Below are 18816 nucleotides of genomic sequence, written 5' to 3' on the forward strand. Positions count from 1 at the left end.
TTGACTTTCCTCCTGTCCCACTATCATGCTCAATCCCCACCAGGGTTTCAGCAATTCTTCTTTGTTACATTACCCTTGCTCGTGCCCTACCAGGCCTCCCAAACCCACCTCACCACCAATTTTGATCACTTGTTATTCCCTTGTCCTTGGGCTTGTTAACACCACTTCATTCCCCCCACTTCCCCCTCTCCCATGTACCCCCGGAACTGTCAGTGCCATTGTTTTCTCCTCCAGATTGTTCGTCCAGCCAATCTTATTTAGACAGACCTGCGGAGATAATAGCATGCTAAAAAACAAGACAGAGCAAAACCAAGAAACAATGTAGTACTGTTTAAAAATCACTAAAAATGTGTTCTGGTTCTGTTTAAAAAAATACAACTTGACTCATACACAAGTTCCTCAAGAGCACAAAGTAGTGTTCTGGAATTCCCATTCTTATCTATAGGTTATCTGTAGTTTATTATGGTCTACACAGTCATATTCTTTGCATAGTCAATAAAACACAAGTAAATATCTTTCTGGTATTCTCTGCCTCCAACCAAGATCAACCTAACATCAGTAATGATACCATTGTTCCTTATGTTTTCTCAATGTTCAATTGCTCTTGTGTATAAATCTTTTTCTTATACACATATGTATGTTCCTGGATTTGTTTCTTTAGTCTACCCACACTAACACACATATTCTCTTCTGAATCTGGCATGGATTTCTGGCAGCTCTCTCTTAATGTACTGAGGCAATTGTTATTGGGTGGTCTTCAGCAAAATTTTACTTGTGTGCTCTATCAATGATATTGTTCTGTAGTTTAAGCATTCTATTGCATCAACTCTCTTTCAAATGGATACAAATATCAGTCTATTTTAGTCAGTTGGCCAAGTAGCTGTTTTCCATATTTTGGGACATAGATGAGTGAATGCTTCCACTGCTTCATCAGCTTGCCAAAATATTTCAATTGACATTCCATTAATTCCTGGAAACTTGTGCTTGGCTAATGTTTTCAGTGCCACTCGAACTCCTTCATTCAGCAGCATGCAAGCAATTCTTGCTTAAATGCTACCTCCTGACATGATGGAATGTCGACTAGTTCTTTTTGGTACAGTGACCTTAAGTGTTCTTTCCATCATTTGTGGTGGCTTCCTGCCTCATTCAAAATTTTGCCTCTAGTATCTTTCAGGATTGCAATTCAAGGATTGGATGTTTTCTTGGATTCTTTCAGTTTCATATATGCTGCGTGTTCTCTTCTCATTTGATTCTCTAATTCTAGGACCTTGTACATTTCATTATAATACTTGGTTTTGTCTTTTGAGCTACCCTTTGAAAATTTACTATTCAGCTCTTTGACTTCATCCTTTCTTTCATTTGCTTTAGCTACTTTATGGTTAATAACAAGTTTCAGCGTCTCTTCTGAGATCCACTTTGATATTTTCTTTATTTCCTGTCTTTTTAATCACCTATGGCTCTCTTTATGAATGACAGTTTTGACATTCTCCCACAGCTCATCAGGTCTTCTGTCATTAATGCTCTTTGTCAAACTGTTCTTTTAGATATTCTCCAGATTCAGGCACGACAGTTTCAAGGTCATATTTTGACTCTTGTGGGCATGGTCAGCATTTTCTGAACAAAAGTTTTCATCAGCTTTATCTTGAACTTCCATACGAGCAATTGATCATCTGTTCCACAGTTGACGTCTGGTCTGATTTTAGCTGCTGATATTGAGCTTTTCCCTTGTATCCTTCCACAGAGTGTAGTTAATTTGATTTCTGTGTATTCCATCGGGGTAAGTCCATGTGTATAGTTGCTTTTTGTGTTGTTGAAATAAAGGTATCGGCGATGAACAAGTAGTTTTCCAACAACTGTTGTTTCCTCTTTGTTTCCAAACTTTTGCATTCCAATCACCAATAACTTTCAATGTTTCTTGATTGCATGTTTGGTCCATTTGTGACTGAAATCATTGGTAGAATTCTTCAATTTCTTCATAATTTGAATTATTTGAACAGGTTTCAGCGGAGCTTCCAGACTGACAATGACAAAGGACTCAACTCCCCACTTGGAAGTAAGAGGCACTGAAAACCTTACGCATAGCCTAGAACCATTGTCAGATATTGAAGGCCTATGGAATGGATGCAGAATATAGTGATATTGTCAGACATAGTGCCGAAGGATGGACCCATCAGTTGGAGGAGTTGGCTTCTCAGAGTGGAGTGGAGCCTGGTCGATGTGAGTTGGGTAAAGCCTGTGGGTGTGGAACCTTCAGTCTTCATTTGTGAATGGGGCATGACACAAGGTAAGGGGAATCAGCTGCAAAAAATTGTGAATGATCAGAACCTGGAATGTGTGAAGTATGAATCTAGGAAAATTGGAAGTCATAAAAAATAAAATGGAATGGATAAAGATAGATCTCCTAGGCATTGGTGAGCTGACGGAGGGGTACTGGCCATTTTTAATTAGAAAATCATATGACTAACTATGCTGCGAAGGATACAATAAAAAGGAATGTCGTGGCCTTCATTGTCAAAAAGAACATTGCAAAAACCCTTCAGGAAGTATGCTGTTTGTGATAGGATTATATCTATATGCCTTCAAGGAAATCCAATCAATGCAAGTATTATTCAAATTTACACACCAAGCACAAAAGCATGGCATGGTCCCAGCTCTACCACAATTGGCTGTGTGACCTTGAGCAAGTCGTTTCCCCCTCAATTTCCTCTTCTGTGTTGTTAAAAGTTGGGGTTGCAGAGTGACTTTTCTTTTCTTTTGTACTGTGTCTTATGCAAGATAATCATATTTCCTGTATAAAGAATTAAAACAAGTTTCACAGAGCAATACTTATTCATGGGTGAGGGACTCTGTTATTTTAGTACCATTCTTTTTAGTTATTTTTTTAAAAATTGCTTTTTGTGTCCAATGCAACTGATTTTACAACCCATTAACTGGCTGTTGGTGACTGGGAGTTTGAAGACTACTAGTCTGGAGAGTTATTGAGGTTATTTTCTATTCTAAAGCTTAAATGGTTTGCATCCAAAATGTGGGAAAACAAAATTATTTTCATGCATAGTCTTGATGAATCTCTATGTTTGACTTTGACCAGCTTGATAGCAGTTAAAAAGCAAATGTTAAATCTTCTGTATTTCCCAATTATGAAGTCCCTTAGTAATGGGCATAGACTCAATCTTATTTAACCCTTCCCTAATCTAGGACACCCAATAGGGAGATAAGCCAGTCTGGTAGCAACCCTCAACGCTAGTCCTCTCATCAATAAAACCAGTTGCCATTGAACCAATTCTGGCTCCTACTGAGAATGGAACTGTCTTAGAATAGAACTATGCTCCATAGGATTTTTAGTAGCTGGTGTTTGGGAAAAAAAGCCTTTCCTGTGAGGAAACTCTTTGTGGCATTGAAGCATTGAGTTAGCAGTTGAATGTTCAACCATCGGCACTACCCAAGGAATCATTTTTAAAAAGGGGTTAATATACAAACTACTCAGGTTGTGATGAAGATAGAGTGAAAGCCTTGTGAGAAGGTGCCAAGAGGGGCCATGAATTACAGATTTCTCCAACTGAACATTGTATATAGGCAGGATTTTTCTGTCCTGCACCTTGCTAACCTTCATTCTGCCACTCTCCCTGCCACTTGTATCACACCGTCTGTCTGAGCACATTTATGTGTTTAGATGATCAGTCAAAGCTTTGAAGACATTTGAGTTTTCTACTTCTGGCTTTGCATGGAACAAATTAGGCATCACTCCCTATATTTCTCTTGGCCCTAAGACTGTGGAAATCTCTAAGATTTGTGACCTCAAGTAGGCATTTTAAACTCCAAGTCTCATTTTCCTCATTAGAATCCAAGCCAATATACATATAAATATATATATAAATAATGTGTGTGTGTGTGTGTGTGTGTGTTTCGAGGTTTGGGGAAGAGGTGAATGATGTAACCTTTTACTACTTCATCCATAATTCAATCAGTATTTCTTGACCACTATTTGTCCCAAAGCAGCCTGTCCCAAAGCATTGCTCCTGAGACTCGTCCAGTATCAAAGGGAAATCAGACCTCCAAACATGAGCTTGTATGAAACTCAACGCAAAGAGCTGTGGAGCAGGGGAGGAAGGGCAAGTCCCACTGTGATCCGGGCAAGAGTTAACTGCTAAAAAATGTCATCTTTGGGGTAGCACTGTAGGAACTTTGCCAGAAAAGCAGTATTTTGATGCCACAGAGAAGGTTATCAAACAATCCCTAATGTAACTGCCATAGTGGCCCTTTGTAGTGTACAGTACTTTGTGCTTTAAGATCTCTTATTTGTTCCTGGCCCCTCAATTGCCAATAGATTGGTGAGATTCCTGTAGTTGACTCTATTATCCTAAGCAATGGTACTTCCAGCTGACCTCATATGCATGTAAAAGCTGGTCAAAGACTATAGGAGACCCGAGAATAAATTGATGCATTTGCACTATGGCCTTGAGTAAGAATATTCAAAGTAGAAAGGACTGCCAAAGGAACAAACAAACCTGTCTTTAAAGGGACTATAGGCAGATTGATCCTAGAAGTGAGGATAGTGAGACTTTATCTCATATACTTTAGATGTGTTATCAGGGGAGACAAGTTCCTGGAGAAGGATATCATGTTCGGTAAAATTGAGGGCCAGAGAAAAAGAGAAAGACCCTCAACAAGATGGATTGACACAGTGGCTGCAGGAATGGGCTTGAACCTAACAGTTGTGGGGATGGGGCAGGACCAGGCAGTGTTTTCCTCTGCTCTGCTTAGGGTTGCTATGAGTAGAACCAGACTCAATGGCACCTAACAACAATAACCCCGTTGCCAAGAGACCTGTGAGGTTAGTGTAGCTGGTTATTATCTCAATGTTATCGGTGAGGGAACTCAAGTTAAGAGACCTCAAGGGATTTTCCCAGAGGTGTCTGCTCAGGAAGTCCTTTAGCCAGTTCCCTTTCATAGGCATGGGAATTCTATGGTTAGAATATGACGCATCAAGCCATAGTCAGCAAAGCAGCTTGGTATTGGTACAATGGAGATGCATTTCAATGGATTGAAATAGAGAACTCAGAAATACAACTTAGCACCTATAGACACCTGATCTTTGATGAAGGACTAAAACACATTAATTGGGAAAGGGATAGCTTTTTCAATAAAGCTGGAAAAATTGGATTTTCACCTGAAAAAGTATGAAACAGGACCCATATCTCACAACAGGTACAAAAAATGCTAAAGATGTATTAAAAACCTACATTGAGACCCTGTAACCATAAAGATCAATTAAAACAACAGGGACAAACTTAAGTGTCTTAATAGCCTAGCAAACACATTGAAAAGTACCCACACTACAGAAGACAAAGGAGAGGACTGACGCCTTCTAAAAATACTATATCGATGTCCATCAAAAGTCTTCATTAGAAGAGTGAAAAGAGAACCCAAAGATCGGGGAAAATATTTGGTAATGGTATATCGGATAAAATGCAATTTTCACAAATCTCTATAAAACTACACCACCTTAATAAGAAAAATGCAAATACAGTAATCAAAATAGGTATAAGACATGATTAGATAATTTAGTAAAGATGATATCCAAGTGGCCCATCATCATATGAAGAAATGCCCCCATTCATTAGCAATAAGAGAAATAACAAATTAGAACAACAGTGAGGTAGTACTTCTTACCAAGGCCTTAGAAAAATTTTAAAAATCAGAAAATTGCACAATCTGGAGAGGATGTGAAGACAATGGAAAACTTATAGATTACTGGTAGAGTTGCAGAATTGTTCAGCCACTAGAGAAAACAGTACGGCTCTTCTGTAAAGAAATGCAAATACAAAAATACCTTATGATTCTGCAATCTCTCAACTTGGCATATACCCTAAAGAAATGAAAATAAAACACAGACATATGCATACCCATGTTTATTGCAGCAACTTCTATAATAGCCAAAAGATGGAAATAATCAAAAACCCCATCCGTAGACAAAGGGATAAACAAACTCTGGTACATACACACAATGGCTTATTCTGCATCATCAAAAAACAATGAGAAGTCTGTCAAACACCTCATGGTGTTTGACATGGGCGAAATGGGAAGACATTATGCTCAGCAAAGTTAGACAGTCTCATAAAGATAAATATCTTATGACACCATTATTATAAAGGAATGGAAGGAAATGGATTTTCACACCAATGGAAAAGACTTTGAAGACTCCAAAGAGGCCAGGGCTTCTGGGGAGGGGAGCGGTGGGAGACAAAGAGGTAAGGAGGGAGAGTGGGGCAGAATGAAAAGAAGTCAAAGAAAGAACCACAGGCACAGAGGATTTCCTGGGGGCTCCGGCATTGTTTTGATGAGATCGGCCATGCAACTACATATAGTCTGTTTCTGTGTGCGTTCTAGCACGCAGATAAAAGGGGGAAGATCATAAAAATGACTAAAATGGAAATTTTAAAAAGAAAAGGGTCACAGCCTTAAAAACCCTTCAGCTTTCTGACCCATCAGACCTAAACCCTGTTCCGAGTGGTTAGAAAAGGAGGAAGGGTCAAATTGAAATGGATTTAAATTCCTTTGTGACACACAAGCTAGTTTCAAAAAAAACAACAAAACAAAAACATATGATACATCAAAGGATAGATGAGGTACAAAGTTTTTATGGCTGTCCATCATGTACAATATTATATGAGTAAATTAAAAAGCATTACTACAGAGCCAAGGAAATCTCCATTAAGCAGATCTATCCAAATGGGAGGCTATTGCTTGTAGATATATCCTTCATCGAGCTCTATATGCTTTTGCAGGTGGTGTTTCCATTTCTCTAACCCCTCCCCATAAAATTATGTAATTTATTATTTATACCACATCAAAATGACAGTTTTAGCATCCCCGATGGACTCAAATAATGTTCTGAATGGAGTATGGTCAAGGATGTAGGGTGATAGGGTAAGGTTTTGTGGCAGTTACATAATCTGGTGTCAATTTGGGACTTGAGAAGATTAAGGGTGAAGGGGTGGAGTCTAGTCTGTCAATCGGGTCATAGCCAATGAGGCCTCTGTGTGGGCATAGCCTTCTCCTGAGAATTCTGGGAAATCTGGTATATCCCACTCCTTAGCACAGAAATTGGATACCCAAAATTGGGGGGCGGGGGAAAGGCATGAAGTGGTTGACTTACAAACTTTTATAGGTGGAGGAATATATTCATAGGATTATAGGATTAAGGTGTAGGTGTTACTTAACAGCAATTGTTAGGCATAGGATATTTTTGTTTTGTCACTTATAGAATATTATGTTTAAATGAGGGTGGCACATATTGAACTGTATGCATTTTAATTTTATCCTATTAGGTAAAGATATGATTTTGTTATTATTTGTTTGAAAATTATATATGGCTATAGAGTAGTGGTTCTCAACCTGTGGGTGACCCCTTTGGGGGTCGAATGACCCTTTCACAGGGGTTGCCTAAGATAGTCAGAAAACACGTATTTCTGATGGTCTTAGGAACCAAGACACTGCTCCTCTATCTGTCCGCCCACATGCAGATACACCCACATATGAGTAGCCAGCATGAAGACTGTTACCCATGCTACACCATGCTTCAAGGCAAAATTTCATTTATTTGTAATTAGAAATAAATATTTCACAATATATAATTACATATTGTTTTTGTGATTAATCACTATGCTTTAATTGTGTTCAATTTGTAACAAGGAAAATACATCCTGCATATCAGATATTTAAATTATGATTCATAACAGTAGCAAAATTGCAGTTATGAAGGAGCAATGAAAATAATTTTATGGTTGGGGGTCACCACAACATGAGGAACTGTATTAAAGTGTCGCAGCATTAGGAAAGTGGAGAACCACTGCTAAAGAGTTATGTGAAAGTGTCAAATTGACAAGGGGTGATCTGTTATAATTACATAATCAGGTGTCAGTTTGGAACTTGAGTGGATTAAGAGTGAAGGGGTGGAGTCTAGTCTGTCAATCGGGTCATAGCTAATGAGGCCTCTGTGTGGCCATGGGCTTCTCCTGAGAATTCTGGGAAATCAGGTATTTCCTCCTTGGAGGCGGGAGACACCTCTCGCTCTCTATTCACTCCCTGGGAGACATTGCAGCTGACAAGACACATGAAACTCCGCTAGTGCCCTGCGCTGGAGAAGCCCCATGGACCTACCTGATGCAAGCAGACCTCTGAAGCCAGAGAAGCCACCTAGAGACCCCTGCCAGCGCTGGGATGCTTAGAACACCAATAAATCCAAAGACTTTTTACCCACTGGCCTGTGATCATCCTGCATTCGGCATAATTGCATGTGTTTCGTGAGTTTGAAGACGACTTTATAGACTGGTACCAGACATATGGGCTAGTGTCGGACTTATGGGCTTGGATGGGACTGGCTTGGGATGATTTCTTAATGTACAATTAACCTTTATATAAAACTCTTATACGCATATGTTTCTCTAGTCTACCCGGATTAACACAGGTTTCCCAATTAAATTCTTGTAGGGCATCCTTTGCTACTCGTTAAGAATGAGAAGGTGCATTGTTCTGATAGATTAAAAATGTTTCTCCCTTAATAGGTGCAACTTTCCTGCCTTCTCCCCCCACCCCACCATTGATGCAGTTTTCTATTTACCTTTAAACTGCTTTCTAATAAGGGTAAATTACAGCACTGTGTCCTTCGAGGAAATCTCTCGAGATGACCCCTTTGGAACCCTCCCAAACAGCCACCATAACCTTCTAAGCTGACCTCTCCACCTTAAATTGAAGGGGTCCAGCAACCCTCTTCAGAAGTTCTGCTTTTAACTGGACTCATTTTTTGAGGCACTTCAGCAAGACTAAGAGAACTGTGTTAGTGAAAGAAGTGGTCCACTGATCACAGAGACTCATTTCAAGGCCTTTTATTGTTTGGAATAAACTCCTGCACAAGCGAACTGGGACTTTTTTACTTACCCTCATACAGCACTTGGGAGGCTCTGGTGTGTGGGGATATGAGTGGTGTAAATTAACATTTTCCAAGCCCCCAGTGGTTCGCACTTCCAAAGCTTTTCATTAAACTGGAGCACATCATCTCTTTATGGTGTTTGACTGCAGCACGGCACCCACTTGTTCACCTTCACCACAGTACTCTGTCATAATTAAACCAGGCAAGATAACAGCGGAGACACATGATTAACATATTAATAAGCTTCTCGTCTTATGTCCTGACAATGTTACTCATTACTCATGATGCATCGCAAGGTGATCCTCCAGAGACACCTAAAGAGGAGCAAATGCCATCTCAGCAAAGGAGAGGTGACAGATTTGATTGCATTCATCTAGGGGATCATTATCAGCGAAAACAAACAGCAACACAGCTTCTGCTTAAGTACGCCCAAACTCAAGTCCACTGGCATCGAGTCCATTCTGACTCATAGCAACCCTACAGGCCATAGAGAACTTTCCTCGCAGGCTTCCCATGGCTGTCATCGTTACAGAAGCAGGCTGTCCTATTTTTCTGCTGTAGAGACTTGTGGGTTTGAACCACCTACTTTTCAGTCAGCAGCTGAGGGCTTAATCCCTGCACCACCAGGGATCCTACTTCAGTAGCAGTGAGTGGTGAAATGAATGTAGTCAAGAATGCAAAACAAGGGGAAGGGGAAGGTGAGAGGGAGAAAAGGGGAACTAATCACAATGACCTACCTCTAACCCCCTCCCTGGAGGATGGAGAACAGACAAGTGGGGAAAGGGAGACATCGGACAGTGCAAGACATGAATTTATAAATTATCAAGGGTTCATGAGGGAGGCAGAGAGGGAGGGGGAGGGAGGGCAAATTTGCGGATACAAAGGGCTCAAGTAGAAAGAAAATTCTTTCAAAACAATGATGGCAACATATGTACAAATATGCTTGAGACAATAGAATGTATGTATGGATTGTGATAAGAGTTGTACGAACCCCCAGTAAAATGATTTAAAAAGAAGAATTCAAAACAAGGGCTCCAATTTATTTTTCTTTTTAAATGATCTGAAGTTATTGAGAGCCATATGACCAAATGACTGATCAGTATTCATCCAAAGGATCAAGACTGGAGGAGACTGGGAAGACACAACTAGTATCATAGGGGATCCTAGATGGGATCCTCAAGACAGAACTACTCCCTGAAATCGAGCCCATTATCACTCAAGTGACCCTTTAGGACAGAGTAGAACTGCCCCTTTGGGTTTCTAAGACGGTAACTCTTAATGGGAATAGAAAGTCTCATCTTTCTCTGGCTCTGGGGCTGGTGGTTTTGAAACCATAACCTACTAAGCCACCAAGGCTTCTCTGATGGGGTTGCAAAACATAACAAGGGTAGTGTTGCCAAAATAAAACCTGATGAAATCCAAGTAAGGTCAGCGTTTGATGAGGTATATTGTATGTTCTTGGCTTTGATCAAAATGATTTTGTAAGGTGTGAACATTAGGGGAAGCTTGGTGAACTCTATGAACCATTTTTTTGCAACATTTCTGATAGTCTTAAAGTTTTCAAATATGTCAAAAATGATCTGAGTGTAAAGGCACAATCACACTGGACAAAATTAAGTGGATAACCACATTAGAGCCAAACTCCACATTTGCTATAGAGCATTAGCTTAATTCATGTTTTATTCTTTGGTCTTAGAAATCAGTCAATTTTGTTGTCTTTGACACACGCGAGTGAGACTCCTAGACCAGGCTGAGGGACAATGCTGAATCTATGAGTGTGGTCAGGTGACAGAGTTCTATTGACCTTACTCTTTGTAAAACAATTTTTATTTTTTCCAATTTATTTTATTTTGTGTTGTTGAGAACACACGTAGCAGAATATGCAACCATTCAACAATGTTTACATGTAAATCTGACATTGTTTATGTTCTTCAAGTGTTCCCACCATCCTCACCCTCCTTTTCTGAACTGTTCCTCCCCCTACACTTACTTCTAATCTATGGCATTCTTATTATTAACCGCATCCTCCCAAGCTAGTTCTTCGAAGAGCATATACTGCCCAAGGGAGAGAGAAGAGCATATACTGCCCAAGGGAGACAGTCTTCACTAATTAAGCTAAACTATTGTTTGGCTTAAAGACGTTAAGATTTTAGGATCTAGGCCAGTTAGGGTTGGATTAACCAGATGTTTTTATTTATTTTCAGGCAAGTTAACTTCTCTGTAGCTCAGTTATCTGAAGGACTATAATAGTATCCTGTTTATAGTTTTTATGAGTACTAAATGAGCAAAGATCTGGGGTTAGAAAGCCAAAAAGGGAGGAAACACTCAGCATTTATAAAGTTTAAAGAATTAAAGGAAGAATTCAGGCCTCTAGTTAGAATATGTACAGATTCTGTGGGCAAAATATGGAACGATGCAGGAAGCATCAAAAGAAGGTGGAAGGCATACACAGAGTCACTGTACCAAAAAGAATTGGTTAACATTCAACTTTTCAAGAGGTAGTATATGATCAAGAACCAATAATGGTACTGAAAGAAGTCCCACCGGCACTGAAGACAATAACAAAAAATAAGGCTCCATGAATTCGAGGCATCGTGATAGGAATGCTTCCATACACTGGTGAAGCACTGGAAGCACTTGTCCGTGCTAAGGAAATTTGGGAGAGATCAGTATTTGTAACCATTCAAAGAAAGGTGATCCAATAGGAGTCCTCCTCCATTTCTTTGGAAAGGGCAAAAAAATCAGATACCACCCAGTCATCTGATCTTCTGAATTTCTTGGCACAGACCAGTGAACCCCTCCAGCACAGCATCCGTTGGTTGAGACATTGCAATGGGTACTCCTTCAATTCCTAGATCCTTGTCCTTCATCAGTACCTTCAGTGCGGCTTGAACCCCTCCCTCCCAGCACTATTAGTTCTTGATCAAGTTCTACCAGATGCTTCAATTATTAGGAAGCAGCATCCAATCTCCCATGTTGAAAAAATATGGAATGCTTCATGAATCTGCATATTCACCCTTACTCAGGGGCTTTGAGAATCTCTGTATCATTCCAATTTTGGTATATGTACTGCCAAAGCGAGCACATGACCTTAGTCTTTTTGGATCTCATTTTCCTCATTCCCAAAAGGTAAGTAGACCCAATTTCAGGGACCCCTTTAAAGTTTTAAAATGTTATGGTGTTACTACTTCTTCTTCTTCTTTTTTTTTTTCAGTGCTACTTCCAACACCAGTGGCAGGAAAATGGACCTAGAGCAAAGTTGCCACAGAATGTTAAAGAAGAGTGCTAACTGCCAAGTGCGGCAGTGCAAGCTCACTTGCTGCACTGGGAGAGGAAGATGAGGCTTTCTCTTTCCATAAAGATTTACAGCCTGGGAAACCCACATGGGGCAGTTCCGGTCTCTCCAATTGGGACACTTTGAGTGGGCTGTGATTTTAGAGAGTGAGTTTGGATTTGGAGTTAATTGTCTTGTGAGAAATGTTTGCATGAAAGCCAGAGGCACTCCTAGAAATATGACCTATGTAACTAGGGAGATGTTCTGTCAGATGCTAGAAGCAGAATAAGAGGATAATCTAGGACCTCCCCTCTGTCAGTCACAGTGTAGTGAAAGACCGTTTTTCCCCATCCAAAGCAATATTGGTGTCTATCAAAGTAGGAAGTTGTGTAAATTATAAGTCACATTTTATTCAAGATTATTTATTCATACAATGCCTCCATTTTCGAGATGAGGAAATTGCAGAGCAATACAACTAACCGGTGGCTTTACATGAAGGTACAGTGATTCAGTAAAATAGGAATTGCTTCTGTTCCGGGTACCATAATAATAGTAATCATCATAACTATCACACCTTCAACTCATGCGGCACTTTTAACTTTTTAAAGGAGTTTCAAATCATTGTTCTTTTGTTCTTTCACACCCATTTTATGCTCCTGAAGTAGGTAAGGCAGATATGACTACTTCCTTTTTACAAAGCAAGGGGAACATGCTTGGGAACATTTACACATGGACCATCGATGGAACTATGTTCACAGAAGGCTCAAAAGTTCTCTAGAGGAAGAGGTTTGGCATTATTAGAGATGTATCGGGCATTTTGCCCAATTGTTTCTTCTGGCTGGGAGAATGTCTTTGGCCTACCGTTTGAGCATTCTCTTACTGAGGAGGATTCAGACTAAAAACAGAGATGTAGTATATGCAAAGGATCCCTGGTGGCACTAGCGGGTAAGCATTGCACTTACTAACTACATGGGCTGTAGTTCAAACCCATCAACCACTCCTTGGGAGAAAGATGAAGCTGTCACTTTTGTAATGATTTACAGTCTCAGAACCCTTATATAGGTTAGCTATGACTCAGAATCAACTCATTGACAGTGAGTCGTATATGCAAAGGCCATCATGGGAGAGCTTTTCTCAGGGCATCATGTGGATTCTTGTCAGTACTTCTCATTTTATTATATGTCCTCGCTTGAGTTTTTTTCTTGCCTTTTTGCTTCTATAGGTAGGCTCTGGAAACACTCAGTCATCTATGCCATGAAATTTGAAAGACAGCTACTTGGCCAACTGACTGTAGATATCCACATTTGTATCTATTCCAAAGAAAGGTGATCCAAGAGAATGTTGAAACTACAGAACAATATCATTGATATGGTAAGCAAGCAAAATTTTGCCGAATATCAGGCAACAGTGGTTGCAGCAGTACATTGACAAAGAACTGTCAGAGTTTCAGGCTAGATTCAGAAGAGGATGTGGAACAAGGGATCTCATTGCTGATGTCAGGTGGACCTGGGCTCAAAGCAGAGAATATCAGAAAGATGTTTACTTGTATTTTATTGACTGTGCAAATGCATTTGACTGTGTGGACCACAATAAACTTATGGATAACCTTGAGAAGAATGGAAATTCCAGACCACTGGATTGTGCTCACGAGGCACTTGTACATGGATCAAGAGGCAGTCCTGGGAACAGACTAAGGGAATACAGCATGGTTTAAAATTGGGAAAGGTGTGTGTCAGGCATGTATCCTCTCACCATAAAAATTCAATCTGCATGCTGAGAAAACAATGAAACTGGCTTATATGATGATGAAAGTAGCATCAGGTTTGGAGGAAGGCTTATTAACAACTTGCGCTACACAGATGACACAGCCTTGTTCGCTGAAAGCGAGGAAGACTTGAAGCACTTGCTGATGAAGATCAAGGGTTGTAGCCTTCAGTATGGATTGAGACTCAATGTCAAGAAGACTCAAATCCTCACAACTAGATTAATCAGTAATATCATGGTAAATGGCAAAAAGGTTGAAGTTGTCTAGGCTTTTACCTTGCTTGGATCCACAATCAGTGCTCATGCAATCAGCAGTCAAGAGCTCAAAAGATGTGTTTCATTAGGTAAATTGACTGCACAAGACCTCTTAAGAGTACTGCAGAGTGAGTGTGTTACTTTGAGGACAAAGGTGCACCTGACACAAACCATGATCTTTGCCATAGCCTCCTATGCGTGTGAAAATTGGATATTGAAGCAGGAAGACCAGAGAATAATCAATGCACTTGGTTTGTGATGTTGGGAAAGAATATGATGATACCACGGACTGCCAAGAGGACACACAAATCTGTCCTGCAAGAAGTACAGCCAGAGTGCCCCTTGGAGGCAAGGATGGCAAAACTTTGTCTTCGTTTGAAAATTCGGTCAGGAGACACCAGTCCCCGAAGAAGGACATCATGCTTGGTGAAGTGGAGGGGCAGCTAAAAACAGGAAGGCCTTTAATGAGCTGCATTGACATGTTGGCTAAAACAGTCAGGCACGGGCCCATCTGTGAGTGCGGCACAAGACTGTGGTGTTTTCTTTCTGTGGTGCATTATGGGTCATTATGGGTTGGAGCCAATTTAATGGCAACTAACCGCAAGAGCAACAACACAGGAAAACTGTCGTTACATTTGCTGGAACATCATTCCTACTCTGCTCAGTAGGCCAGTAACCTCAAGCAGGTTGCTTCACCTCCTTGAGCCATGGTTTCATTATTTGTAAATAGTTGATTATAGTGGTCTTTACCTCTCAGGATGCTGCTGCTGCTGTTGTGCTTAAATGAATTGATAGGAAGTACTTAGCACAGAGATAACTGTTCAATAGACATTATGTAGTGTCACAACGATTCATCAGCCTTATTTTAAAATCCAGGCTCAGCCTCCCCCAAATGACATATTTTGGCCCAGAGGAGGAAGCCATGTTTGGGGATGGCAAGACGCCTTTCTGCCCACTGGGATGGAGCAAGGAAACAGCACCATATGGGTTAGGATCAGCTTTTTTTCTCCCTTTACATGTTACCAACAGAGGCATTGCCTCAGGGGAAAACAGTTTTAAAGTTTAATTTCGTTAGATGTTTGGAGAGTGTCAGTCTCATGAACGGCTGATCCATTCCTGCGTCCATAGAAAGGGAAAAAAATCATTTCTGTGAGAGATTCTATTAGTGTTTTGCTATCGCACATTCTCACATTCCAGACTTCTTCACCTTTATGAAGCTTTTCAGATGATGTCACCAGGGCTTCCTAAGAGGTTGAATCTCAACTTTAGAGCGCAGTCTCTATTGAGTTGATTGCACTGCAAGCTCCTTAGAGACCATTTGGGGAAGACTTCGTTCATTATTTGCTCACAGCATGATGCCATTAGGCAAGACCATGTCTGTGACTTAAGCGCTTCCAGGGCTTTAGAAGAAAGTGTCAAGTGAGATGACAAGTCTTGTCTATACAGTGCTTCCTAATGTTCCTGGCAGAAATATTCTCCATAGGAATCTTTCCATTTGGCCAGCCTCTGGGCAAATACTATGCTTCATTGTTTCTGGGCACGCTAGGATTTCTTTCTGGTAATTTATCCCATTTGAGGGTTTTAATGGTCTTTGGAGTTTACAAAGCCACCTGCCTCTTCCTTTTTCTTTTATTCAAATCTGATGTTGTGAGGATAAGAGGAATTATATTGTTGTCTGTTTAAATGGCTCCAGAGAAATGGATGTATACTTGAATGCACTCCAACCCTTGATGCGGTTTCAACTACTAACCTGAAATATTACGAGAGGTTTGCAAAAGGCCACTTTCATACATGCTCCTGGCTACACCCAGGAAGGAAACATAGGTGTCTTATAGAAGAAAACTAGGGAGTGCATTTTATAGAGAACAACTCTTTCAGAAAGCAATATAATAGGTGGAACTGAGGCTTAGAAATAAATGTTTAAGAAACACCACCACCAACAATAAAACTAGGTGCTCTTTGGCTGCTTCTGTCTCCTGGCCAACCCCAGGTGTGTGTAGCCTGTGCTTCATGGTGTTTTTAGTTGCGCAGTTTTTTCAGAAGGAGATTGCCAGAGCTTTCTTCTGAGATACATTTTAGCTAGTAGTCAAATATGTGAGCAGTTCATAGGATACAACCTCCTATGAAGTTTCAGAGTCCCTCAGTGACTCCTGTGAACAGAGGCGGTTACTGTAATCAGCCCACATGGAAGAAGCACACCAGCTTGCTGCATCCAACGATTGCAAAGAATAAAATCCAAAAGAAGGAGCGGTATCAGAGCTTCCATTATGAAATTCTGGTTTGCAAAAAGCCGGGGAATAACAGTGGAGCCCAAAATACATTTGCAAGATCTACAAATAGAACAAGCTTCTGGTGATTTCCCTCCGACTAGAATCAGGAGTTGGGAATAGCCTGGTTAGAGATGATTATAGCAGATTCAAATGAAAAATCTGACTTGAATGATTAAAACCTTATCAGATGATCTACCTCTTGAAACATTTTGAGTTTGCTTGGTTTTTAATATTCTCTCTTTTCTTTCAGACTGGAGTGTACCTCTATTGCATTTTATAGCATTCTTGATTCTCTGTAATGTGTTTTCCTATATTTTATGGTATAGGAAACCCAAGATTGATGAATCTATAGAGAAAATAACTAGATTAGTAAGTGTTCGTGGGGGTACAATAGGAGAGGTGGGTGTGATGGGTAGCTGGTAACAAAGAGTACAAGAAGGAAGAAAATGTTTTGAAATGGATTGCAGTAGCAACTGCACACTTCTCAACACGACGGAACTATTAAAATGCGTGATGTCTGGAATATGTCCTAATAAAACGGTTTTAAAAAAGGAAGCCTGAACACAAAGTCAAGAAGTCTGGAGTCTACTTTGTTATCTATCAGTAGCTCACTGTGTGATGTTGAGCTAGTCACTTTTGCTGGTCCTCAATTTCCTTAGTTTTACAAAGATAAAGCGTTCTAGATGTACTCCAAAAGCCCCTTTAGTTAAAATTATCTGTGCATCAATAATTCGATAAGAAAACCAACAAGAACAAGAACAATTCCATCAGATTGGGGTGACCAGAGTAGTTTAGGGGTTTGCTACAGTAGATCTGAGTTGCCTGCTGTTTGATTCTGTGGAAACCAGACCGGAATGGCCATTTGTGTCTCCATCTTCCACCGTAGGCTCTCAGATCACACTTGACTTTACTTTCACATTCTCTTATCTAATTGGGGGTGGTGGTGGTGGGTACTGTTTGACACTTTTCAAACTGCCTTCTTCATGTAAAAACCTGTCAGGCCAGATATGAATTAGGTTCTCAGTGATGAATATGGCGGGGTCCAGAGGAGCTAAGGTCTAGTAAATACTGGAGTGGAAGTTTTATCCCAGGTCTCTTGTCTCCAGGACTTGTTTCTTTTCTGCTCTAATGTTTTAGATTATAATGACTATGTGATTGAGAAATTGGTTTACATGAGAGCCTGTGTTAAGAGCTCTTATTTGTTACCTCATTATTCTCCTTGTTTTGCTGACAAGGAAACGAATGTACAGTGAGGCTCTGTAACTTGGTCCAGGTCAAATTCCTTGATTGAAGTTGAGCTCAAGACAGATCCCACTCTCACTTTAACTCTTGACTTTTCACTAGGGCGGCATATGTCAGCCACTTCTGATGCCTAACAACCATATAGGGAGGAAGAGAATTGCCCCACAGGTTTCCAGAGCTGTACGCTTGTACAGGAGAGATTACTATCTTTTGCTTTCATGGAGCAGCTGGTAGGCTGCCCACCCACCTTTGGGTTAATAGTCACCAGAGCTTTTTTATTGTCCCACATAGTCTGCTTTCATTATTATTACTTTGTTGCTAAACAAACCCCTTTCCTAGGTTATTTAGATGAGAATGTGATAGCAAAAGGCTCAGAGGCACTAGCTCTGAAGATGAAGTTAGGTTCAGATGACCTCCTCTTGTCTCCAAATTGCACAGCTGTGGCATTAGTTCTGCCTCAATCCCTCATCTCCAAAGGATACCTTGGAATTAGGCAGGGCCCCCCTAATAAAAACGTTCTATTCGATCTCCCTGGAATATTCTTCCAACATGTGGCAGTCAAATAATCTGTCAATTTGTGGAGGGGTGGGGTCTAGCCTGTCAATCTGGTCACAACCAATGAAGCCTCTGTGTGGGCATGGCCTTCTGAGGATTCTGGGAACTCTTGTCTTCCTCCCTGGAGGTGGGATACACACTCTCTCTCTGCTACACATTCCTGTTGACAGGTCACATGGAGCTACGCTGCTGCCAGCCAGAGCCCTAGAGCTGGAGGAGCCAAGTGGAGAACCACGCCAGCGCTGAGATGCTCCCACCACCAATGGATCCATAGACTTTCCACCTCTGGGCTGGGATCTTCCTACACTGATCATCATTGCATGGCTGTGTGAGTCTAAAGAGGAGTTTATGGACTAGTATCGACTTATGGGGTAATATCAGACTTATGGACTTGATCTGGACTGGGATGTTTTCTTAATGTACAATTGCTCTTTGATATAAAACTCTTTCTTGTACACAAGTGTCTCTGGATTTGTTTCTCTAGTCAACCCAGACTAACACATGCCACATGATCTTGATATTTTTTT

At 40.6% G+C, this 18816-nt stretch overlaps 1 non-coding gene across 1 annotated transcript; it reads right to left on the reverse strand.

Moving 5' to 3' along the window:
- Positions 1 to 11909: 11909 nt before the first annotated feature.
- LOC115872625 lies at positions 11910 to 12014 on the reverse strand. Its single transcript, XR_004047962.1, has one exon. It is a non-coding gene; the product is annotated as a U6 spliceosomal RNA (small nuclear RNA).
- Positions 12015 to 18816: the final 6802 nt, after the last annotated feature.

The sequence above is a fragment of the Echinops telfairi genome, unplaced genomic scaffold (genome assembly GCF_000313985.2).
Source record: "Echinops telfairi isolate 266 unplaced genomic scaffold, ASM31398v2 ScPeMD7_7427;HRSCAF=8465, whole genome shotgun sequence".
Classification (NCBI taxonomy): Eukaryota; Metazoa; Chordata; class Mammalia; order Afrosoricida; family Tenrecidae; genus Echinops; species Echinops telfairi.